A 26,967-nucleotide genomic window follows, 5' to 3' on the forward strand; every position below is an offset into this window, starting at 1 on the left:
TCACAATATGCAACTGTGAAGAATGAATTGTACTGGATTAGTACTTTTTACTGCATTTCAAAAGGTGGTACCATAAGCTACCAGTCTTATGATCTTTAGCTGAATAATCCTAACACAGCACCAAGGAAGCTAGATACAGTGGGGCAAAAAAGTATTTAGTCAGCCACCGATTGTGCAAGTTCCCCCACTTAAAATGATGACAGTAATTTGCACCAGAGGTACACTTCAACTGTGAGAGACAGAATGTGAAAAAAAAATCCATGAATTCACATGGTAGGATTTGTAAAGAATTTATTCGTAAATCAGGGTGGAAAATAAGTATTTGGTCACCTCGAACAAGGAAAATCTCTGGCTCTCACAGACCTGTAACGTCCTCTGTAAGAAGCTTTTCTGTCCCCCACTCGTTACCTGTATGAATGGCACCTGTTTGAACTCATCATCTGTATAAAAGACACCTGTCCACAGCCTCAAACAGTCAGACTCCAAACTCCGCCATGGCCAAGACCAAAGAGCTTTCAAAGGACACCAGGAAAAGTATTGTAGACCTGCACCAGACTGGGAAGAGTGAATCTACAATAGGCAAGCAGCTTGGTGTGAAAAAATCAACTGTGGGAGCAATCATCAGAAAATGGAAGACATACAAGACCACTGATAATCTCCCACGATCTGGGGCTCCACGCAAGATCTCATCCCGTGGGGTCAAAATGATCATGAGAACGGTGAGCAAAGATCCCAGAACCACACGGGGGGACCTGGTGAATGACCTGCAGAGAGCTGGGACCAAAGTAACAAAGGTCACCATCAGTAACACACTACAACGGCAGGGAATCAAATCCCGCAGTGCCAGATGTGTTCCGCTGCTGAAGCCAGTGCATGTCCAGGCCCGTCTGAAGTTTGCCAGAGAGCACATGGATGATACAGCAGAGGATTGGGAGAATGTCATGTGGTCAGATGAAACCAAAGTAGAACTTTTTGGTATAAACTCAACTCGTCGTGTTTGGAGGAAGAAGAATACTGAGTTGCATCCCAAGAACACCATACCTACTGTGAAGCATGGGGGTGGAAACATCATGCTATGGGGCTGTTTTTCTGCCAAGGGGACAGGAGGACTGATCTGTGTTAAGGACAGAATGAATGGGGCCATGTATCGTGAGATTTTGAGCCAAAACCTCCTTCCATCAGTGAGAACTTTGAAGATGAAACGAGGCTGGGTCTTCCAACATGACAATGATCCAAAACACACCGCCCGGGCAACAAAGGAGTGGCTCCGTAAGAAGCATTTGAAAGTCCTGGAGTGGCCTAGCCAGTCTCCAGACCTCAACCCCATAGAAAATCTGTGGCGGGAGTTGAAAGTCCGTGTTGCTCAGCGACAGCCCCAAAACATCACTGCTCTCAAGAAGATCTGCATGGAGGAATGGGCCAAAATACCAGCTACTGTGTGTGCAAACCTGGTAAAGACCTATAGTAAACGTTTGACCTCTGTTATTGCCAACAAAGGTTATGTTACAAAATATTGAGTTGTATTTTTGTTATTGACCAAATACTTATTTTCCACCCTGATTTACGAATAAATTCTTTACAAATCCTACCATGTGGATTCATGGATTTTTTTTTCACATTCTGTCTCTCACAGTTGAAGTGTACCTCTGGTGCAAATTACTGACCTCTGTCATCATTTTAAGTGGGAGAACTTGCACAATCGGTGGCTGACTAAATACTTTTTTGCCCCACTGTATGCACTTGGTAAATCAGCATCACTTCTGACAGAATTTAGCACTGGATCTGAACCAGAGGCTGCAAGACTGTTGGATTGTGTGAAATTACCCAATAAGGCATGTGGAATGGCAACACTTGAGGTGTCATGTTTGTTCAGATGCTGCAGAAGGTTTTTTCTGACCTAATACATGTAAGTTATCCCCCAGGATCATGTCTAAATTGAACTCAAGATAATGAAAGTTCTGAACTCAGTTTTTATTGATAAAGGATATAGAGGAGTTGGTATCTGTCTCAGTATTTCTAGTTCGTTGTTCTGTGACTTCTAGTTCTTAGGTTTTGTTCCTGTGTCTCTATGTTCAGTGTCAAGTCTGTGCCTCTGTGCCTGTTGTGTGCTTCCTGTTTTATTTCCATAGTCCCTGTCCAGTGTGCAGTGTGTCTGGTTTTGCTTCCCCTTGTCTGGTTAGCTCTGATTTCTCCCAGCTGTTTCCCTCCTGTCCCCCATTCCCTGATTGAGCAAGTGTAATTTAACCCCTGTGTTTTCCTTGCTCTTTGCTGTGTTGTACCCTCACTTTGCTGTGTGTTCTCTTATCGTGGTCCTGGTTGGTTTTCCTATCTCAGTTTCCTTAGTTTTTAGTTTCTTGAGTCCACTGTAGTTTCTATTTCATGTTTAAGGTTTATGATTTGTTTTGTAAAGTTAACTTCTTGAAAAGTGTTTCCAACGAATAAAGTTTTGAGTTTAAGTCCCGTGTCTGAGAGTCCTGCGTTTGGGTCCTGCCTCCTTCCTGCTACACAGCACTCGACACGACACATCTGTCACACACACTTTGTAAATAAGTTAACTCTAGCTTCCTCACACAGTCCAAAGGCAAGCACATGGAGTTAGGTTAACTGGAGATCTTAAACTGCACATAGGTGTGGCCCTGCAACAGGCTGGCGACCTGTGTGCGGCTCGATAGATGTATGGAACTAAGATTGTTCGTCAAATATGTTCACTGATTCTTTGCATATTTTACATTTTAGCTCAAACATATATAGCTGTAGTTTAGTGTGTTTCCAGTGCAAATCTAACAGGGTGCAGTCTCAGAAAAATTACATATTAGTAGAAGCTCATGGAGGAGGTGTTTTGAAATAGGAGTCTGGAGGTAAAATGGCCGTTTCATAGAGAACCTGAACTAATGGGCTGCATACGGGGCTAGTAGATAGGAGGAAGCTGGGATAACAATAAGTTATCTAACACTATGCCAGAAGAGAAGAAAGAAATGAAACATTTTTTTTCCCATTTCAGTCCTTTTGCTGTGCTTCCCAGGGCTATCACTACTGCTTTTTAAAATTTTCTACCATTTTATTTGTGGTTTAAGTCGGCTACACAGTTATATTTAGATCTGTTTTATGAAACTATTGCCACTGCATCACATTTTGTTGTCATCTCTATTGGCACTCAAAGATCAAGGGAGCTGTACTATTTAACTCAGTGTACCAGAGGCAACAGGCAATGTGAACAAGTTCCCATACACCATATAAACAGTCTCAAAGCCCATTTAATCATCCCCGGGACTGCATGCCTCAGAATATGACTATAATAGACTGTGTACAATATTTTTCTGGTTTAGCTTTTCAATACCCTATAAGCAAAAAATAAATAGTATAAAAATAATAAATAAAACAGTGATTCTGACTGACTTGTGTATAACACTGTGTGCAGTGCGGCACATCCAAGCGTGGGCTAATACAATTAAAGCCTCTAGCACTCTGCCACAGTAAACAGTTGTTAGTGGATTACTGGGAATCAATAGCAAGTAGTCGTAAAAAAAAAACAAAAAAACCCAGCATGCGTGTGAGAGGAAAACCTACAGGACTGCATCTAACTGCACTAGCATTATAAATAGCAACATACAGAAACAAAAATGGAAAAAGCCCTAGGTATTTTAAACAACAGGGCGTTTATTTGTTGTTGCTCCTCATCCCACCTCAGATGAGGAGCCTGGAGGAAAGCCACTTCTCTTTTGCCTCAAAAACAGCCAACTATGGTGGTTCTCAGATTAGAATTCCTTTTAGTGGTATTCTTTGGAGAACTTCCACGCACATCCAGCTAGTGGGAGACTCCAAAGTATGCCATGCCCAGCTCTTGCTATAGGGATAAGGGATAAGCGTCGGAAGGAACTGGAAAATCCTTCCTCAGAGAGGGATGCTCTGAATATCCTTCCTAACCTGCTGCGACCACAAACGGTCCTCATATGTATGAAAGAACGAAAATAAATGAGCATGCTTTTTGATGTGTTAAAAAAAAGCATGGATAGAGATAATTAAATTCTCTGCTGCAGTGGGTAGGTGGCCCCAAATTGGAAAAGTAACACAATCAGTCTTAGAGCCCCAACTCCTATTGTGTGATTTCATGTGGACTTTTTCTGAAGATTTCGTGTGCACTGGTTTTGGACCTTCTACCATTATAACAAGGCCTGCATGTGCTTTTTGTTTTGCACAAGCATTGTAGTTCATTCGAAAGATGTTTAGTGAATGGTTTGTATGGCTCACAGCCGCTATTTAGAACTATATAGAACTCTATAGATAATGACTTTGTGTCCTTATTTGAACGTAGCTGTGAAAGGAACTCGAGTCTCATCTCTAATTCAGGAATCACCAGCAGATTATTAAAAGTATGCTTTGTACAAACCCAAGCACTGTTGCATTTACGTGCTGTACTAGTAAGGCCTTATAAGTGCAGTGTGAATTGTGCATAGCGTGCTAGTAAAGCATTACTGTAATAGAGAGGGACGGCGGTTGTTTGTCGCAGGAAATGTTTGCGACAGGCTGCCAACTCTTGGCCTTAAGGCAATATCTTCTTTTTGTCTTTTACTTGCACCTTGCATGTACCTTGGAGGGCTTGTTTTGTTGATACTGTTCCAGTTACCTTAAGTCACAAAAAGCAATCCCATTTTCTTGAATTTATTTCAAAGTCAGGGTGAAGCTCCCGGCATCCAGACATTTCATAAGACTTGAGTGCTTGGATGTGTTTTCACAGTGTTGGTTCTGCCGCTTTTTATGTCCAATCCAATAAAGGCACTTCAAGCTGCTCATGGCTACAGCCAATACTAGTCCAAAATGTTTTTCATCTGGACTTTGACAGTTTAGTCACTGTATAAAAGTATGAGGAACTGCCTTCTGCAAGGAGATAAAGGACCTACTACGATGCTCTCTCTCCTCGGTCTATTAGGAAAGAAAACTAAAATAAAAAACCGTCATTAAGACCTCTTAGCTGTAGGCCATATCAGGTTGCAGACGTGAGATTAAGTGGGTGCTCTTCATGTGCGACAAAACACTCACTCTGTGTGTGTGTGTGTTTGTGTGCGTGCTGCTTGGAGTCTTTTGTTACCCTCTCAGGCATGTTAGTAAGCTAAGCAGAGTGTAGTAAATTAGGTGAATGATGAGCGTGAACAGTTGCACTGTGCCACTTCTTTAATCAGTCTAATTATTATAATCACACTCAGACACTCTGCCAGTTTTGTTTGGCATTTTTTGTGGTCTATTGTTCTTTCTGTTATCGATTTTATTTTTGTACATTTTCTATTTGCTTCTTTTTCTTTTAAACTGACTTTGTATACCTTCTTCCAGATCTCATCTTTTCTTTGTATGCTTTTCTGTCTTTTTTTGTTCTGTCTCCTCTTCTGAGTCGTGTGCTTTTCTGTTCTTTTCTGTTCTTTTTTCCCACCGTGTGTCTTTTGCTAGCCTATGTTCTCTCCTCATGTCTTTGATTCCTCACCTCTCCTCTCTCATTATCTCCATCCCCATCTGTTTTCTTTCTCTCTTCTCACCTTCTTCTTCTTAAAACTTCTACTCTTCCGAACAATCTCCTGTCTTTTATCTTCTCTTCTCTTCTCATTTCCTCCTCTCATCTTTTGCACTATCCCATCTTCTTTCCTCCTCTTTCCTTTCTTTCATCTTTTGTCTTTCTCACCCTTTTTCCTTTCATTTCTCCTTTGTTCTTCTTTGTCTTCCCATTGCCCCTTGTCCACCCCCGCCCCTTTCTAACTCCTCTCATAAGTTCCTCTCGAAACCTGTCTGATTACCTCCGTGGGATCCATAAAGGGAATGGGGATGTGTGCTCAAGCTAATGATAATTAAATAGACTCATCATCAAACAGTCATTATGGCAGCTTGCCCCACCTGCCCTTGCTCAAAATGGCAGCTGACTGCCTGACACCAACCGTCTGTTGCAAATTTTAACAAAGAAGCACTCTTTCATCCTGCAAGTCTACTTTATTTGCACATGAAACTAGTGCACCGGGTCAGTTGCGTGTGGTAACTTTTACAGAAGGAGAGAAAATATAGCTTTATCAAAGAATGCTGTTTGAGATAAAAGAAAAGAGATTTCCTTACTTTGCTACATTTACATGTACAGTAAGCCATCTCGTTTACAAATGTCACTGAACCCATTTGTTCTTTGGGCAGTAAATTACTGTGTCTCCTGTGTTATAAAGGGGTTTTGGAATTATGGTGAGAAAACGACTGATACTGATGGCAAATTTTGTAAATTCTGCTCTTTAAGTCAAAGTCTTGGCGTTAGAAAGCGGTGCTAAAACTAAATTTCTACTATGTTTATTAATGACATTTAAGCCCATTAATTCACCTAAACCATCTATTTGATACTTCTTTACCAAGAGAAAGTTTGAACCCAGCGGTGGGTTTCTCCCTTAAGTTGTTCAGCTAAGTCGAATAAACCTGCATGCTGTAAAAAAAAAAAAATCAAACCAATTACGCCAAATAAGTCTGCGCAATCAAGTCCATTCAATTAACTAGAAAAATACAGGTTGGAAGCCGTTGAGGAAGTTAAATTAAGCAATGGTTTTACTTTCATTAAACTGTAGGCAAAGCAGTGACAGTGTGTTAATTAATTTGCTTTCATGAATTATGGAATTATGTGCACGACTGAATGAAAACAAAAGTGGAAAGAATAGAAATAAGAGAAAATAAGAAAATGTCTTGCATGGGTTTAATTGCATTTGCATACACTATCATCATAAGTTTTATAGAAAGCTAAGCAGAAACTATACCCCTCCAATCAATCAATCAATCAATCAATCTGCAGCCATTCTTTACTGTAGAATTGTAAAATTTGGTCACTACTAAAGTTATCTTACTATTTACTATTAGCTGACTATCACAAGAAGCTGAAGAAGTTTTGGGAACCACTGATTTAACAAAAGTAGCAATAAATACTATGAAAATACCTCATTACACATGAATCTCCATCACTGCCAATTTCTACAGCAAGTATCAAAAATGAAAAGATTCATTCTACAGAAAAAATGTTTCTATGGATCAGTATTACTGCTGCAGACAACTGTTTAAAGTTGAGCTTGTTTGAAACACTATATATTCTGTTTAATCTACAGTAAAGCATTATATTCATAATTCATAGTTTTGTAGTGTCTGTTAATTCCACAGCAGATATTAATCAGCTTAGAAGTATTAAATATATATATATGTATATATATATATATATTTAATATATATATATATATATATATATATATATATATATATATATATATTTTTTTTTTTTTTTTTAAATCACAGCTGAATTAAAAGCCTTGATCACTGTGTGATGTGTTTAGTATCAGCAAAAGAACTGGTTAATATTTGGTACACCAAATTATTTTTAGGGCGATCGTGGCTCAAGAGTTGGGAGTTCGCCTTGTAATCGGAAGGTTGCCGGTTCGAGCCCCGGCTTGGACAGTCTCGGTCGTTGTGTCCTTGGGCAAGACACTTCACCCGTTGCCTACTGGTGGTGCTCAGAGGGCCCGGTGGCGCCAGTGTCCGAATTTGCTGAATCTCTCATTGGTCTCCATGTCAAAAGCCAGAGATTTTTCCACCGTCTACATAGGCAAACAACCAGCTCCAAGCTGCTTGCCTCTTAGCTTAAAAAGCCATTGTTAATGGGACACAGACACAACCATCAGAATCAAATACATATGTTATTGGCTTGATAATCAAGCAGCATTAATTCTGCTTCCAGAGACAACTAAAGCCGCAAAATGGCAGTGATGTAAAGGATGGATGCAAACAAGCACGACAGAGGCCGCTTACGGCCATACCACCCCAAGGACTTAACAGCTTAGAAAGAGTGCTTGTCTGAATGGGTGTAAATGAATTAGTTGTATAAAGCGCTTTGAGTGCTCAGAGTAGAAAAGCACTATATAAGAACCACTCATTTATGACAGAACATTGTTATAGTTAAAAGCAAAAATCTGCTTTACGTTGGTATTTTAATTTTTGTCTATTTTTAGATTCCACAACATACTCACTGCTAGCCCTCCTTGCCCTTGCTTGATGGAAAACTGTTCCCATAACCTTTTGTTCCCCTAGTCTTGATTTTTCAGGGTTTTTAAAAATCATTTTTCTCTTAACCATTATTCCTTTTATTTCTCAGACCTCATCACTTCCTTGTATTCCACCTCAGCGTCTCCTTGCCCTTTTCTTTCTTTATTATATTCCTCTACTCCTGCGCTTTCATTGTGATTTGGACTACAGATTAATAGACACCCGTGTTTTAATAAAGTCAGCCATGACCTCCTATCGGCCCCCTCCTATCTGCTGGACCTCAAGGCTTATTGGAGAAGCGATAATAGGAAGATGAGAGAATGTGAGACAAGGTTTGAAAAGAGACGGGTGGTGATGGTGTGGGGGTGTCATTGTCATCTTGGAGGATCGTGACGGCTGCATAATGGAAGGGGAGGGAGGGCAAACAGACCAGACAAGGAGAGCAGGATGTGGTGTGCAATATGCAGGTTGGACACTGTATCTGTGTCAGGGTCAGCTCTCATTACAGCGCTGACCATAAGATGGCAAGCTCTGACCGTGTGTCCGTGTCAGTGAGGATGTCATTCAGGGAGTATCTGACACCTGCAACAATGAAGTTAGATTGTTATTACAGAAGTGGGGGTGGGAATTATGAGGAGAACAGTGTGTTGTGGATTATAAAAACAACCCTATGGTATACACAAGCAGCTCACATGAGCCCACAATATCAAACCTTAACAGGCTCCATTCTTTACTGTTATTAGTGAACAAATGATTTCTAATAAGGGAACTACATCACATTTTCTCATCTCATTTCCTCCTCATGTGCTGCTCGCATGGCTTTCTACAAAAACAACACAAGGAAAAAGACAATAAATGTAGACCCAGAGATAATGGTGGCACCAGGAGAAAGCACAAAGATCATAACAAGATATGTAAAAAAAATCTAAAATATGTAAAGACTGTCCAACATTCACAAAGAGGTTTAGAATTCACCAAGAATATTGGTTCTGAATTTGCTGAGATTTCCATCGCAACAGTGTAGTTTATTCATAAAAGTGTCAGTGATAAAGGTCAGTGGTTCTTTACAGAGCAGGATATCATCTGACCCATTCCCACCTTGATGGGTTACAAAGTGGGGACGGTGTCAGCAAAACAAAAGAACTGACAAATAAAAAAATACATGGAGTGATAAATTCCCATTTCTATTGAAGCTCTGAGTCTGATGTTAACAGTACGAATCCACTGAGCCAATATCTCTTTAGTAATCAACCTAATAATCAGCCTTTGATGGCGGTAGTGGTGCAATTTCTTGAGAATATTTTCTTGGTGCAAATTTTGTTCTTAATATCAAACACTTCAAACAATCATAACGCGCAACCTCCTACATTGTTGTTATTCGTGGACGTCTCTCAATGGCTACAAATTAAAATTATATTTGTCACATACACAGTACAGCATGTTGTGAAATGCTTTTGTCCGAGCTGTGGACAGGCTGCAGACGTAGCCACACCATTCCAGTGCTTGGTTTTAGCATAAAATTCTTTTTAATCATATAAATACACCACACAGATCTATAACCAACCCTTTACCACAGAAGAGACACCAAAAAGGTTTAGAATCACTATCTACACAGCATCAAGCAATGCTTATACTGAAAACGCTAATGCTAGGTTGGCCATGAAAGAACTTTCTGCAGCCATTAACAAACACCAGAATAAACACCCCGAGGCTGCTTTTATTGTTGCTGGCGACTTCAACCACACCAACTTAAAGACAGTCCTCCCCAGATTCCACCAACATGTCTCCTGCCACACCAGAGGAGACAAGACTTTAGACCATGTGTATTCCAACCTGGCTGGAGCCTACAAAGCCACACCTCTCCCCCACATTGGACAATCGGACCATCTCTCCCTGTTCCTCACACCTAGGTATTCACCACTCATCCAACGTGTGAAACCTGCTGTGAGGACAATTAAAGTGTGGCCAGAGGGGACAGACGCAGTGCTCCAGGACAGATTTAAAAACACAGACTGGAATATGTTCACCCACACAGACCTGGACCAGTACGCCTCATCTGTACTGGATTACATCTCCGAAACCACAGACAGTGTCACCACCCAGAAACGGATCACCATGTACCCCAACCAGAAGCCTTGGATGAACCGGGATGTTCGTCTCCTCCTGAAGGCCCGCAACACCGCCTTTAGGTCAGAGGATGCACACGCCTACAGTACAGCCAGGGCTAATCTAAAGAAGGGCATCAAAAAAGCCAAACACCATTACAAAAAGAAGGTAGAAGAACACTTCCCCAACTCCAACCCCCGACGCATGTGGCAAGGACTCCAGACCATCACAGACTACAGGACCACCAAACCCTCCCCCGCATCCTCTGATGTCTCTTTCCTCAACGAGCTCAACAACTTTTATGCTCGTTTTGAGCGAGGGAACCCCACAACCACAACCAAAGCAGATGTGACGCCAGACCACCAACCTCTGACTCTCACCGATGTAGGAGCAGTGCTGAGCAGGATCAATGTCCACAAGGCTGCAGGTCCTGATGGCATCCCCGGGCGTGTTCTCAGAGCGTGTTCTGGGGAGCTTGCAGGAGTGCTCACAGACATATTCAACCTGTCCTTGGCCCACGCTGTGGTACCGGCCTGCTTCAAATCCACCTCCATCGTCCCGATACCCAAAAACTCCAACCCATCTTGCCTCAATGATTACCGCCCAGTAGCACTCACCCCCATCATCACTAAGTGCTTAGAGCAGCTGGTCCTAGCACACTTCAAATCCTGTCTCCCCCCCACCCTGGACCCCCACCAATTCGCATACCGCCAGAACAGGAGCACAGAGGATGCAGTCTCCATCGCACTGCACTCTGTCCTCTCACACCCTGACAACAACAACACCTACGCCAGAATGCTGTTTATAGACTTCAGTTCAGCGTTCAATACAATCCACCCCTCACAACTCATCAGGAAACTGACAGACCTGGGCATCAGTTCCCTCATCTGCAAATGGTTACTGGACTTCCTGACCAACCGCCCCCAACATGTCCGGCTGGATAACCACTGCTCATCTACAATCACAATGAACACCGGTGTACCACAAGGCTGTGTGATGAGCCCTTTCCTCTACTCCCTCTTCACCCACGACTGCAGACCTGCTGATGGTTCCAACACCATCATTAAGTTTGCAGATGACACCACGGTGATTGGCCTCATCAGTGACAACGATGAGGCCGCCTACAGGGAGGAGGTGGATCGTCTGGCTGAGTGGTGCGACACAAACAACCTGCTGCTTAACACCGAGAAGACCAAGGAGCTCATCGACTACAGGAGGAATGCTGACCCACATCCACCCATCCACATTAAGGGGACGGCTGTGGAGCGTGTGAGCAGCTTCAAGTTCCTGGGAGTCCACATCTCCGAGGATCTCACCTGGACGACCAACTGCTCCAAGCTGGTCAAGAAGGCTCACCAGCGCCTCTTCTTCTTGAGGACTCTGAGGAAGAACCACCTGTCCTCAGACATCCTGGTGAACTTCTATTGTTGCACCATCGAGAGCATCCTGACTAGGGATGGGTACCGGTGTCCGGTGCCATGATGGCACCGGTTCTGACATAAACGGTAGTAACCAGACCAAAAAGCAGCGCACATTTCGGTGCTTTATTTCGGTGCTTTTTTTTCCTGAGCTGTGATACACTTCTAGCCAATCATTTTACGTTTCCGAGGATAGAAGGCGGGTCCAGGTACGTACGTTCTTTTAGAGCAGAGCTACAGATTAAAATGCCCAAGGCGAAGCGGTCAAAAGTCTGGCTGTACTTCACAGCAAAATATGCCAACTCAGCAGCCTGCAACAAGTGCTTTAAGCTGATACTGTGATACTGTCAAAGGAGGTAACACCTCAAATCCGATGAAACACCTGGCGATGCATAGCGTTTTTTTTAAAAAGCCGAAAAATGCGCCGTATTTGATAGCTTGCTGCGAGACCTCACACCGAGCACATCTACTGCGGGTGGGTTGCCTGTTATCGGACCCGGAGTTAGCAACATCCCCCAAAAACACGAAGAGGAGAGTCCTGGCCCCTAGCCCTGCCAGTGTAGTGATGTAGTGATGACGGATGATGATGGCAGCAGCAGCCGTTCTTCTCTGCGTGAGTAGCTTAATGTTGTTTGGGTGCAATTTACGTTGAGTAGGCTAACCACGTTATTACATTAATGCATGTAAGGTGAACTAGCAAACATCATCATAGCTACATGCGGCTGTCTTCTTGTTTGATGGCAGATGCTCCCTTCACCCTGGCCAAAAAGGCTAAAATGACCAAAGAAAAAGAGGGAAACAGCTAAACATGAGAGGTTTTTGGACAAAGTTTGTGTTTTTTCCATTGTTTAAGCACTGCTTCCAGTCAAGAGTGATACCATATATGCCCCACAGCTGCAGAAAAGGCTAACATTGTTATCTTTTTACAAAAAAACAGCTGAACATGAGAGGTTTTTGGACCAATTTTGTGTTCTCCATTCTTTAAGCACCGGTTTGAGCACCGTTTAAGCACCGGCACCGTTTCAAAAGTACCGATTTGGCACCGGTATCGGATAAAACCTAAACGATACCCATCCCTAATCCTGACCAACTGTATAACAGTCTGGTACGGGAACTGCTCTGCCTCGGACCGGAAGGCGTTGCAGAGGGTCGTGAAAACTGCCCAGCGCATCGCCGGAGCACCACTTCCTGCCATAAAAGACATCTACAGGAAGCGGTGTCTGAAAAGGGCTGGGAAAATCATCAAAGACCCCAGTCACCCATCACATGGACTCTTCACCCTCCTGCCCTCTGGGAGGCGCTACAGGAGCCTCCGGACTAAGACCACCAGGTACCGGAACAGCTTCTTCCCCACAGCTGTCAGACTCCTGAACTCTGCCTCCTGACATCTGACCCATGTTAAACTCATGGACTGAACATACACACACCCACAATGGACAACTGTACCCTCAAACACTATAATAACATGGACTGAACCACCACAACCACTAGCACTTTATATAGCCTCTGTAGAATTATCCACATATCTCACTTATCTTAACTGCACTACTGTATAGCTCTGTGTAAATAATACATTCAATAATTTTTAATCCTACAACTGTTTACAACTTGCATAGTTCCCATTTCTGTATAGCTGTATATCTCAGATTTCTGTAAAGTTATTTATCTCATATTCTGTATAGTTTTTCATATTTATATCCTGTTCATATCCTGTACATAGCTTGTACTCACTACAGCCTGTACATACTTATAGTTATAGAATATTCACAACATACAGTACTTCATACCGTGTACATTATAACATACCATAATAGACCCATTTCTGTAATATACTTACATATCTATATTATTGCTATTATATATTGTAATATATCTATATCACTAAAGCACTTCTGGATGGATGCAAACTGCATTTCGTTGCCCTGTACCTGTGCATGTGCAATGACAATAAAGTTGAATTCTATTTTCTATTCTATTCTAAAAGGAAAAGGTTTGACATAGCTAACAGGATCATTAAGGTAATGTTAAAACCTAGTACAATTTGTACTAATACACCGTAAAATTAATAGTATTTTTTTAATATAGAATCTCCACAGCCTAAACTATTACATTATTTAAGTTAGTTGTTAGTAGCTGGTGTGTCACCTTTAAACAGAAGTTCACATTTACTACTAGGATGGCAATTTAATGGCAAAATGACATAGATGCTCCTCATCCTTGCTTTTATAGGAAACAACCAGCATACAAGCAGTCGACAATCTGCTTAGCCAGAGTTTCCTATTTCAAAGAGACACATCGTAGACAAGTTGCACTCACTGGTGCAGATGGGCTCAGATTAACTCCAACATGTTGCCAATCTGTCTGCATTTATAGCTTGGATGGAAATTATTGGCAAACCTTTCCAGATTTGACTGAGAGTGATTACAATGAGTCCATGTTGGACCACAGTTGTTTGGAGACAGGTTGCCTCCTGTCATCCCAGCATCTGTATGTGAGAGGCTGGAGGTAGAAATGAGTTTAGAATGAAGCAGCTTGGTAATAAAACATTCCTCAAATTAATAACAGATTTCTCATGGCATTTTTCCCACCTTGATTTCAGACTTGAACAGACTGTATCACTTATTTATTTCCTGTCAAAAAGAAAAACAAACCACCAACTTGCCGAATCAACTCCATGTTTCTTTTCATCTCCTTTTATCCACTCCCTCTTCTCGTGTCATTCATTCTCCTTCAACCAACATTTAGTCTATAAATACGAATTCCACTACATCTGTGTTGATCCCACAGTGAAGGCAATGTCAAGTTATCATTAAGTCACCCCTGTATCCCAACACGCACACACACACACACACACAAAACAACAACAACAACCACTCTACCATCACAGCCTGCTGTTACTGATACTGCTTGTTTTCAACTAAACGGAACACTAGGGGGTAGGTGGTGAGGCATCCATGTGGGTTCAGACAAACACTCACCTATGTCTGGGAGTAGATACACAAGCCGACACCTTGACACATACTTGAAAACAGAGGACACAAGTACATTTGCATAAACAGACACATGGACTAACCACTAGCTGCCAGAACAGAGCAAAACTACACATACAAGCTCATAGAATGCACACGAACACTGTGGGGAAATCACAGTGATCAAAGGAAGCATCCCATGGAGATTTCTTCAAAATGTGCATCAAGATGGCAGTCGGCTCCGCCTTCCTCTGATTGCAGTGAGCTCCTTAATGGCAGACCCGTTCTGCCATCCCCTTCAATGTTTTAAACCCCGGTCTACTTCACTCTATCATCCTCACCCTATTACTATGCTGTTAAAGATTTAAACTTGTGTTCAAAACCAGAGTGTGTGAGGGTAATGGTGAGGGATTTTAGGGGTCGGCATATGCAAGCAAATCTTCCAGGGTTATATTTGGAGACAGATGATTTGAATAATGCCAAGATGTGTCGGTGAGAAAGACATCCACACATTTTCAGCTAATGAAAAATCTAGAGGTATGTGACAGCGGGGAACATGCAAGAACTTATATGAGCATGGGCGGGACAGTGACTGGCGGCAACGCAAAGGGCTGTGTGTGACAGAACTATCTCACTGTTTGCTTGGGGGGCTTTTGATAATCAAATGATTTTTAAAAATGCATGAAGCGTGTAAATAAACATGTTTTCAGTTGCTTAAACTGCAGAGATTCTGTTAGAATTGCCATGACTACATCAGACCAGTGTTTCCCAAGATTATCTGGCTCCACCTGATTAGTACTCTTAGCGATCAGCGTGAGTAACGGGCAGAACAATTACATTCTCTTCCACTAGAGGGCAGTACAACTACCTGCTCTAATTTAATAGGTTGCCAACTGCCAGTAAAACGGAAGAAGATGAAGAAGGAATTACATAATAGTCATGCTGTTAGTGAGACAACGCAGTGCGTAATAGCAATAAATAAATATCTGAAAAGAAAAAGTAGTCAGTCTGACCTGGTTCCTGGAGAAAATTCCAACCCAGATAAAGGCCCAGCTTGAGTAGTGGTCAAAAGAATGCAAAAAAGGTATACTGGGGACAAACCGAGCCAAGTCCGCTATGCTTGGTGCGTGGAAAATCATCAGTCTGCTTTTTGTAACATTTTTGTTTGTTGGTGTGCCATGTGATTTTTCTAATGTCAAGTGTGTGCCGTGGAAAACACTGGATACGACTACCATGAATTTCAAAGTTCCACTATTCAGTATATCTATATAAACACTGACTACGCACAAAAGATTGATTTGTCCACATCTACTTAAGGAAAAAATGTCATGAAAATGCCCAAAAAAAATGTATGTCTTCTTAATTTACCATTTTGAGGTCTGCAGAAACATACTGGAATTTGGTAAATAGATTGGCAACAAAATTAGCAGGCTAATAAGGCCACAACAGCAAATTAATGCCACTATCTTATCTCAAACTTGATATACTAATCAAAAATGACTTTACTGATGGTAATCATTCCTTTCAAACATCCATAGGTACGAGTTAAAATACAAAAGTCAACAAACATTTGGTGCCTTGAATACATAGCTTGTAGTTGTTCTTAACAGATATTTTTTTATTTGTTTAAACACTGTGCAATCCAACAAAAACAAAAGTGTTAAACTCATAAAACATTAAACTGTGAACTTGAATTTGTCTTCCTGCAACAATAATTTACATTGAAATCCTTTCCCCTCAGGCATCAAGCAAAGACACCTACACTAGGCAACAACCTTTAATAAAATCAAAACTGATGTCAAGTTTTATATTTACTTCACAGCTATTTGGCTGTCACTTTCATATCAAGAGCAGTGAGTGTAGCAGTAGGTGACAGCTCTGTTACAGCGCTCCTGTAACAGATTGAGAATGTATTATATAACGGTGAAGGATAAATAAAGATCAAGTAGAAATAGAGAAAAAAAATCCTCATATTTCCATAAGCATTAAAGATTAGCTGTTAGCTTCTTCTGGTTGAAAAGATGCCCATGTGTATCGACAGGAGAAAAAAACAAACACACTATCTAAATGGATTTTTTAGAACTAAAATGAAACTCAATCTGAGAAGATTTTTTAAGCTTGCTGCTGTATATCTCTTTAGCCTGTTCACTAGTGGCTGGATCAACGTGATATACGATCATAAATATTTCTGTAAGAGATACAGATGATAAAAGAATGAAAATCTTTCAGTGTTTACTGCTTAGTTCAACTGACCCGCCAATCATTTATATGGGGATGTTTGCCTTCGGACACTGCTTACTCCATGTCTCCTAACCAAAGAGAAGATAAAATAACACTGTTCCATCAAGCTTAGCTAAAGCTATAAGGTGAGGAACTGAATCAGTTTGTAATTGCTCTTCCAAGTGGCAGGTACAATATACGTGATTTCTTCACCTAAAAAAAAAATGCATTAAAAACCACATTGTAACTCTGGTCTACTTCTTGTCCACACATATTGCAAACAAATTACAAAGGTGACAATCTCAAGTCATTTGTACTGACTCCTTTATTAGGCAGTTTTGTCGACTTTCACCATGACTCATGAGGCCAATATGCACATGGGAAATAAATCAAAGCACACTTATTCAAGTACCTGACTGTACCACTCTACAGCAGCATAATGCTCTTTAAAATATTGATTTTCATAGTTGAGATCATGTAATGAAATGAGTGCCTGCCAGCTGGAATTTCCTATTGAAGTCCCACTTTGTAAAAGGACTACAGACACGTCAGCAAACTCTTGGCAGAATGGCTACAAATCCATCACTGCTGACTGTTTACGTCAAGTTAAAATTCTTGTGAAAAGTCCATACTGTATCAGTGTTCCAGTTTCTGATGACACGATTAACTCAGTGTTAACTTAATTGGAAGAATGCATGAATTCTAACAGGTATAATGTGTTTTCCTGTTTAATGAGAAGTGTCATATTTGGCATAAGTATGTGACTGGTCTAGTTAATTACAGGAAAACAAAAATATAAAATATAGGTAAGGGGTAATGTCAGATAATGATAGAAGGCAAATATTTACCTATCATTAGTCATCTAGTCATCCTCAAACTTGTCAGGTGAAACAGATTGCAGTACTTCAGCATCATTGATTTACCCGTACAAGTTTATTCATCTTTCTTTGTAAACTTGCCCTGTGTGAACAATATTATTATAATTTTGAATACTTCTCCAGCCGCCTTCTTTTGGGAAGAAGAATACTTACTTTAATTACTTACTTTAATTAAGTATGTAACTTTTTCATTAGCTTAGAGATCAGACTGCACAAAACCCTTGGTGTTTCTCAGCAGTTCACGCACACAGTGCTCTGTAAGATCACAAATTAACTTTAACTTTTTTGGATATATGAGTTAGAATACTGAAATATCTTTCAAAATAATGCCAATAATCTAATTTACAGAGTGTTGAAGTAGGTCAGATAACCGTCCAAATTATTGTTACCCATCCCTTTGTTTTACATGCCTCATATGTCGAACAGAAAAAATATGTGTATGATATATGAATTATGCTTGTGGCACAATAATAGTAACCTCTCAGGGTCATATGCTAAAAAACATTTTTCTACTTAAACCTGCCACCCTATGAAACTAGGACTGGATCAACCATCAGAGCAATGCAGTTCTCCATTGTCCTTTTTAAAATATCATAAATTTGGCAGACTATATTTACTTAGTGAGCTGGCACAAGCTGTCATGACAGAAATACTTTAATAAAACATCATAATAAACTAGGCTTTCCCCAGATCAACACTACACCATAAATAAATGGTATTTACTGTTAATGACATTTTCAAATTCAGGCTCATCAACATATATACTAAAAGTTCCTGGTTGATGGATGTTGCTGAAAGTAAGCAGAGTACGTGTATCACATCCTGCATGCTTGAAACATCATGGATCACTTCATTTAAAGGGATTTGCAGAGATTAAGGCAACATCAGCGGAGAATAAGACGTTTATATATTTTACAGGCAGATGTGAACAAAATGACATGGTTTGTGTGCCGATATGCTAATTCAAATTATCCTCTGCTTGCCTGCTGTGAGGAGTACAATCATATTCGACACGCGTGTGAGTGAATCACAGGTTTGCAAACACACGCACACAAACACACCTCACCAGCTGCACTGATACACACAGAAACATGAACACAAATGCACAAACACGACTAAATTCATGTCATTTTTGCTGCACCTGTGTTGTTGTATCACAACAATAATTGAAATAACAAACAAAACCAGCACATTTTGACTTTTTGTTCTACAAAAGACGGCCACACAGCGGCAGATTGTAGCTCTATTTGCCTTGAGGAACTGGATAAGTTCTAACACATTCTGAATGCTGCTCAAAGGGTGGTGATGTCATAAAATCTAGGTTTATCTGCAAGATAACAATTGATTGCAAGACATATGGACATTATCTGCTTTTTCCTTCATGTTCAGTCCAGTCCTTGTACCTGTACATTTTCAGAGGAATGACTGATTTTGCGTTTTAAGTCACTTAACACTGATCTATGAATCATTCAAGCTTAAAAAGCAACCAAACTCAAACTAGGACAAATAACTATTCATCACATGGCAGATACCTTAATTTAAACTGCGTCTTTTGGCACTTCATAACTAGCAAATATATAATTTTTACCAATTTCTTTAGTGACAAATGTTCACAATAACATAGAGAAGCATATCATAGTATTTTTGCACCAACAAGTTGATTCACAAAGGTCTATATGGTGTATCTGGACATCGTATGCAGTCTCTCTTTATATTCCAAACATTTTTGGTTTGAATCATTATCAATATATAGAGAGGAGGTCAGGAAAGAGCGAGTGTCTCCAGTCATCTGTAAAACATAATGTGAGGTCTGTCAAGGTTTGGGGCTACATTTTGGCCAGTGCTAAATTGCTGCACTAAGTTTTTAACTTAAACCAAGACATTAGTGGAGTTTTTTATATATGTCTTTATGCACGTTAATCCATAATAATATGGTGCTGCTAAATTACCAGAACTAAGACAGGTCAGCCGTTCTGTAAGGCACTTTTATAACATACATTACTGCATAGCTACAGAATATACTCACTGCTTTATTGTTTTGTTTGTGTGATGCACATGAAAGGATCTAACATGGCATTCACTTTTGAATCTATAGAATTATGGGGGGGCCGGGCGGCGCTGCTGCACTGGGCCCGGTCTGGATGGGCCTGGGCCCCCTTTCCCTGGCGGGTCGCGGAGTATGGGGGTGCCTACTGGGGTCAGCGGGGGAGCTGGCCCCAGGAAGAGGTCACTTGCCCCTCCCTTCCTTCCCTCCCCATCTCCAGCTGCCTCCCTCTTCCCGCTCCACCACAACCACCCACACATGCAGGGCCTTGGAGTAGGGGTATGTCACCAGGGTGCAGAGGAGGCTACCCCCCCCTCTGTCCCCTTCTGGCTGCCTCTGCCTCAATTTTATCCCACAACTTAGACATTCACATTACTCACACTCTCATTACACATACATATAGGATCTTGGGGGTGGGCACGATACACGGAGTCCAAAGTACCATCAGGGTGTACACCCCACCCCTGGCATCGTTGCCCACCTCTCAATTTTAAATACACGTAGACATTGAGGGCTAGCAGGAGGGACCATGCGCTTACCTGCTGCTCTCTGGCAGGTAGCTCCATGCCCTCCTGGGTTTTAAATGCACCTTAGAACACACATGCATCAACATTACAATGAGCGGGTGGAGGGAGGTTTGGAGTCTTCTCTCACCCCCGTTCTCTGCGACCTGCTGGAGCAGGGGGGCTAGGAGGAGGAGTTGGCCGTCCGACTGCGGTCTGGAGTGTGGAGCCTTCCTGCTGCTGCGGAGTTGGGGCGGTCTGCCTCCCCCCACCGCATGGAAAAGGGAAACACCACCTGGGTCTGGGTGCAGTTCCCCCCTCCAGGGGCGGGGGCACCTAGACCCGGTTTGTAGAGTACGCTTGGGGAGTGTGATCGTGTGTACAACGTCTCTTTATGTCTGTCTCCACGTTGGTTGAGTGTGGAGTAAGTGCATATGAGAGCATGAGGGTGGGAATGGATGTTTGTATCTGTGTGTGCCTGTATGTCTGTGTCTATATGTCAGGTTGGGTGTCAGGCGCCACCTCTCTGGGGACATCTCAGGCCCTCCAAGGTTTGGAGGCCTATCTCCCCCTACCACCACTTCCCCTGCCAGTGGCGGACCCCCTCAGACATCGGTGCGTTGGTGGTTCTTTGCGTCCGGGGATGGGCGTCCAGGTACACACCGGCTCACTCCTTGGCGGCCGCTTATCGGGGCCTGGAGCCTGGGGCTCGCTCGGGCCACTTCGGAGGTGGGGTGCCCCCGGCCTCTCGGCCTGGGGCTCGGTCACTCAGGCGCAGCTGGCTGCCGGCGGAGCTCACGGGCGCGTCACTGCAACTCCCCCTGGCTTCTGCTCCGCGGCTGCTGAGTGAGCCCTCATCTGGGACTCTCCTCAGCTCTTTCCGGGACAGTGGCGCAGCTGCCCCTCTGTTGGTCTTCCTTGGTCTCTTGTGTTCTGGGGGCCTCTGGATGTCTGGAGTTTTGATCTCCTCCACACCTGCTTCAAGCCCTGGAGGACGGGGCTGTGGCCCCCCCACACCCTCTAGCAGATTATTACATGAAGGAACCTTTTAAAAAAACAAAAAACAAGCGCGTCCATGCTCACAGGTGTACACACGGGTGATCACACCCACAAACTACACCCTTTTTGGCTCCTACCTCAAAGCACACTGTGTTCTGTTGATCTTATGTGCTGCACAATAATGTTTAACATTTAGTATTTACTGTCATATTCCCATATATCATTGTGATGTTGTTTATTCTATTACTCTTGTTCTCTTCTGCTTGCTTTCTTTTTTCTTTCTCAGCAGGTGATCCAGGTGATTGATATATGCATTTTTTTTTCTCTGCAAAAAAAAAAAAAAAAAAAAAAAAAAAAACATGAGGTGCCAGGAAAACTAGATAGTAATAATAATAATAATAAAAAACAGGGATAAACAATCAAAATAAAATTCTGTGACTGAAAAAAAAAAAAAAAAAAAAAGAATCTATAGAATTAATTGGTGTAATTATTAATTCACTAAGTCTCTAATAAACTAACAGCTGCAGTGCCTTTACATTCCTTATATTTTTCCAGGGTGGTATTTTTTCCACATTCTTCTTTGCTCTGTGCCTCTTTTCTCCTCCAATATAATTGCCCTAATTCGCTGGTGCATCTTCAGTCCTGGTGTAAAATGTCAGCAATTGATTACTGTGGTAACAGGTCACAGCCATGGTGAGTGGCTGAGATTGGATGAAAGAAACAGACATCGATCGGGAGCTAAACAGCAGCACTGTCGAGAGCAAAAAGCTATTACAGTTAATCTGGTTTTACACACATGATGGTCTAGAAAAAAAACTTAAAAAGGAGGAGAAGTTATATTAGAGTTCATAACTATTAATTCTTTAAAAATGAGCCTGTTTTTAAGTAGGATTCATAAACAGTATTTGTAGCTCAACAGCTAAATTGGTTATTTGTCAACAAAAAATATTTTGTTAAACTTTATGGAAGTTAAAACAGTTGAACTGTACTCAAAATAAGTTGATAAGCTATTTGTAAGCCCGACCTTCCAACAGGGCCTCCAGGGTTAAGCTCTGATAGCCAGTTTAACTTTGTAGTCATTTCAATCAGACTTATGACTATTTGTCAGCCTGTAAAATTTAATGAGGCAAGCTCCAAAGAATGTTCTAACAGACTGGTGTGAAAAATAAAAATATCAGAAGGAAATAAAAAGCTTAAATCTAAAAAAAAAATGTAAATAAAATAAGAGAATTCTAAATATTCTGATAGCAGGCGTCTCAATTTTAATTAGCAAACCCAGAGATAATTTTGTTGATTGCAGATGCTGAAAGAATTTTGTTTGTTAAGTAACAAATAAAATGCTCCAGGCAGCAGCTTATTACAAATCTGGCTAATTAAAATTAATTATGTCATTTAGCTAATGGCAATGATGCCTAAAATACTCTTATGCCTGTGCTGAGTGGAGATCAAATGAAACACCACTTTAAAACTTGCCATTTCTACATCTTTAATATATGAGAGACATATTGTTGACAAGTGACTTTTAAATGATTTAGCTGATTATTTTATATTGGTTTTATTGGTTACTATTTATTGGCATTACATTTTTCAAAATCTCAAATTTTAGATTTAACTGCTTATTTTCAGTTAAATAACAAAAGACTTCAAGCTTTAAAGTATCTTTTATGTCATTATTTTTATCAGATGTTAGAGGGTATTGACAGAACGTCTAGTTCTCTAACAATGCTGTTTTTTGTTGCAATTTTAGTAGTACCATAAATCACACTGACCTACTGTGCTCCATGTTTCAGAGATTAGTCACCTGCCAATGCTAGGTCTGTTAGTCTCCTGCCCATTTTTAACACATTTAAATTTGTCTGTGACAAAGTGTCAAGGTTTTTAAACACACAATCTTTAGAATAATTCATCTTTGGGTCAAAAAAGAGAAAGAAAAGACTTGCATTTAGCTAGGAGAAGGTAGCAATTTAGAAGTGGAGCTGAGAGAATGATTTATCCTCCTTTAGTGGGAAAACTGTAACAAAACGCTACTTGCTGGTAGAAACAAACTGCCCCCTGGGTTAGTAAGGGAATAGCAAAAACCCCTTGGCTCAACAAGGCTTTAATATAACAACTCTCCCTTTCTGTTGTCTCTTTTGGAGTGCAGCAGAGTGTTCAAGGGCAATGATGGTTGATTCACCCTCCTGTTCTGCTCTAGTTGGGATGTGGTCAGAACAGATAGGCAACAGATAAAGGACGAAGCTTGAAGAGAAGGGAAACAGTGGTGGAGATTGTGGCTTTCTCCTTGACTGACCTGATCTATCTGTGTTAAAGCAAAGGACGCCAAACGGGCCCTCCCAGAATGTGGGCCAAACACTGTTCTGTATGAATACTGCTGAGGTTTTCTGTCATAACCTCCAGCAGACCAACAGAGCAAAAGGGAAAGGACACTGAGGATTTAGTGGATGTGCTTGTGAAGAAAGAAAAGTGAATGAAAATGGGCAGAATTGATATCTGTTAATAAACTACTGTCTTACTGTCAGCAACAGCTTGCTAACTTTGATATAACCTACCACCAACCATTAACACCACAGCTTCTCTATAATGATCAAGCATGGGTGCACATATCACATTACAATTTATTTTGGATTTTCTCTAATCGATATAGGGTCAAACTATACATACATCCCCACTAATATTTGGTTAAATGACCCTGAGCGAGTTGCACATTGAGCAGAAACTTTTGGTAGCTATCAACATGATTCTGGCATAATTCTGGCTATGGATTCTGGCTATGATGATGCTTGGAGAGGACCATTCCAGAAGTTTCATGTTAGCCTGCCTTATACATTCCAAAATCAGTTTTGATGGATCACTGTACTTTTGGAACACCCAATTGTGGCTAAGTTTCACATGTCTAGCTGCTGATTTTTAAGGTGAAGTTGAAGAATTTGGAGGTAGTCCTCCTTCTAAATCATTCCACTCAATTTGTGCAGTGTACTACTACCGCTGGCAGCAAAACATCCCCGCTTTAATCTCCATTGTCTGTGGTTCAGGAAAATGTGTGCGGTAGACAGGAGATGGGGGTTGGTGACTTTAGAGTGCCCTTTTGGTCTTACAGCAGGGAGCAAAATTTAAAAAAAAGCAAGACAGCAGTGGAGGATGGATGAGCAGTTGGACAGATAGATGGGGGGAGGGATGGAATGAAGGGCCGAACGAATGAAGGATTACCAGCTAAGCGTTCAAACACCTGCTGAGTATGTAATTGGTGGGGAGGAAAAAGCACAGCCTTTTGCCTCGTTCAAGTCTGCCTAGATCCACTCTGTTTCCACTGCTGTGTACTCTCATCAAACCTGTCCTCTGGGGGGTTTATAGGTTTCTCAGTTGGGGCCAGACACATGGACCTTAAACTGCTCTAAAATAACAGGTACTCCTTTAAACTTACCTTTACAGACTTTGAGTCTTTGTCTCCTGTATTTTTGTTGTTGTCGTTGTTGTTTTTTAGCCTTCAGTGAATACCAGAGTACATGATGAAATATCTGGTGTTGTTTGCAAGGTTTTCTTCCACAGAAAAATTGAATTAATGTTCATATACCATTTCCTTCCACAGAAATGGGCTGTCGTGACCGGCTGTGTCTTGCACTGTGGAAATAACATAACCTAAGCTGGAAGCATTCCCTTATTTCTGACATGAGTTTGAATTATCGTTTTACATTTTAGTGTTATTATTATCATTAATGGTAGTAATAGTAGTAGTAGAAGTAGTAGTCCCCATAGTACTGCTAAAGAGATTTCTTGCAATCTGTAATACAATCTCAGTAAATAGTATTTTGGTCCTGTGATTTATGAAACATGGATGTCATTAGCACTCTGTTTTGAGGCCTCTTTAGCTTTTTTATTCTCTCTCTTTTTTAAAACATGATAGTTTTGCTTTATGTTTGTGAAAGAGACATATTTGAGACAGCATGTTTTGTTGCTTGATCAACAGGAAGAAAGAAAGGAGAAAAAGTGGTACACAGTCTTTGGAGAGATCTTTAACTCTGACTCGTAACAGCTACTTTAAAAGGCTGTAATGGACCATTTCTAGGCCCACCAAGAAAGACTCGTCCATGACAGCTCTAAAAGGATAAATAGAATGGATGAAAGAGATATCCTTTATCTTCTTACTTTCCAAACAAATGTTAATTATGCTTCTGCGTCAGATCTATAACGTAACTTATGCCATAACTGGAACCCCATTTTAAACATAGGGGCCACCTTCTATGAAATGCAACTACATGTCGGGCTGGGCAGGCCTTGAATGATGGTACTTAGGCAGTTTGTAGGGTCAGTGGAAGCAAGATGGAATACATGTGTATGAATGACAGAGAGACAGATGGAAAGGGGGAGGAGTAGAGGAAGGGTGTGGGCAGATTTTACATAGGTAGAGTTTGAATACTTGGGGTCAACCATCCAAAGCGATGGACAGTGCACAAGCAAACGAAGAAGACAGTGCAAGGAGGGTGGGTTGGATGGAGTTGAGAATGAGGGGTGATTTATGCCAGAAGGATAGCAGCAAAAGTAAAAGGGAAGGTTTACAAGATGGCAGTGAGACCTGAGACAGAAGGCAGAGCTGGATGTGGTAGAAGAGAAGATATTCAGATTTTCATTGGAAGTGACCAGGAGAGGCAAGATTAGAAATGGTTTATCAAGAGGGGCAGATCAGCTTTGGAGACAAAGTTAAAAAAGCAAGGTTGAGGTGATGTGGACATGTGCAGAAGAGTGGATAAAGGATGTTGAAGATAGAGCTGACAGGCAGGAGGAAAAGAGAAAGACCACAGAGAAGATTCATAGATATAGTTCAGGACGATAGGCAGAGGTTTGTCTTGATGATTCTAGAGACAGGGTGACATGGAAGCAGATAATCTGCTATGGCAATACCAAATCGAAAAGAAGAAGAAGGAGAAGAAGCAGAAAGCTTTGTCAACTGTTGGAGCAGGTATTATGGATATGTCTGAAAAACCAGTATGTCTCTACACCTGGGATCAAATTCATAGATGTCCACTTATCATACAGGGCAACAAAGCCTAAAAGTAAAATAAAATTATGCACATGCACACTATCACACAGGTTTATTCCAACTAAACAAACAGCATTATTTGTTGTCCTGTGGTGAGCATTAGTATTCTCTGCAGCGCACACCGAGCAGGACACATCATCTGACAAATCCCCCTACACATTTCCGTCCCAGGAGGAGCTGGTGTCTAAATAAACATTACAACAGTCTCCATGGGGATTAGCCTAATGTGCAGCGATGTAGCACCAGTGATATGTCGCTTTAATTGTCCCCTAAATTAAACACGCAGCGGTTTATCTTCAAATCTCATAAATCTTATAATCCTTCCTCACTCTCCATTGCATTTTATCAATCAATGATGAAAAGCCCCCCTTAAATAATACTTCCTTCTTGTGAATTTTCAAAGAGCTCTCTTCTCCTGCTTGCACCTATGCTCTCAACTTGAGCTAGTTTGTAAGACAAAGTGTATCTGATCACAAGTTTGCACACATGCCATTTTTCATCAGTGGAGGTAATTTATTAGCCAATTAGGAATGATGAAAGCACACAGTTCTGGAGTCAGTGATTACTGCCTCAGTGTAATAATGAAATTTATCATTCTTACTGAAAAGCCGAGAGGAAATGTTTCCTCTCATAAGCTACAAAGAAAATGCTAGAGGCTGGTAGGGGGGAATTGAAGCGACAATTATAACCATTAATTCCTTTCCTCCTACCCTGTAGACAGTATAATATTCAGTCTACATCACCTCAAAGGCGTTTCCCTT

General features: G+C 41.3%; 1 protein-coding gene across 10 annotated transcripts in view; it reads right to left on the reverse strand.

Moving 5' to 3' along the window:
• sorcs2 (sortilin-related VPS10 domain containing receptor 2) overlaps positions 1-26,967 on the reverse strand; it is a 407,562-nt gene that overhangs the window by 128,722 nt on the left and 251,873 nt on the right. The gene's annotated exons all lie outside the window — the stretch shown is intronic.

The sequence above is a fragment of the Aulonocara stuartgranti genome (assembly GCF_965226115.1).
Source record: "Aulonocara stuartgranti genome assembly, chromosome: 3".
Lineage (NCBI taxonomy): Eukaryota > Metazoa > Chordata > Actinopteri > Cichliformes > Cichlidae > Aulonocara > Aulonocara stuartgranti.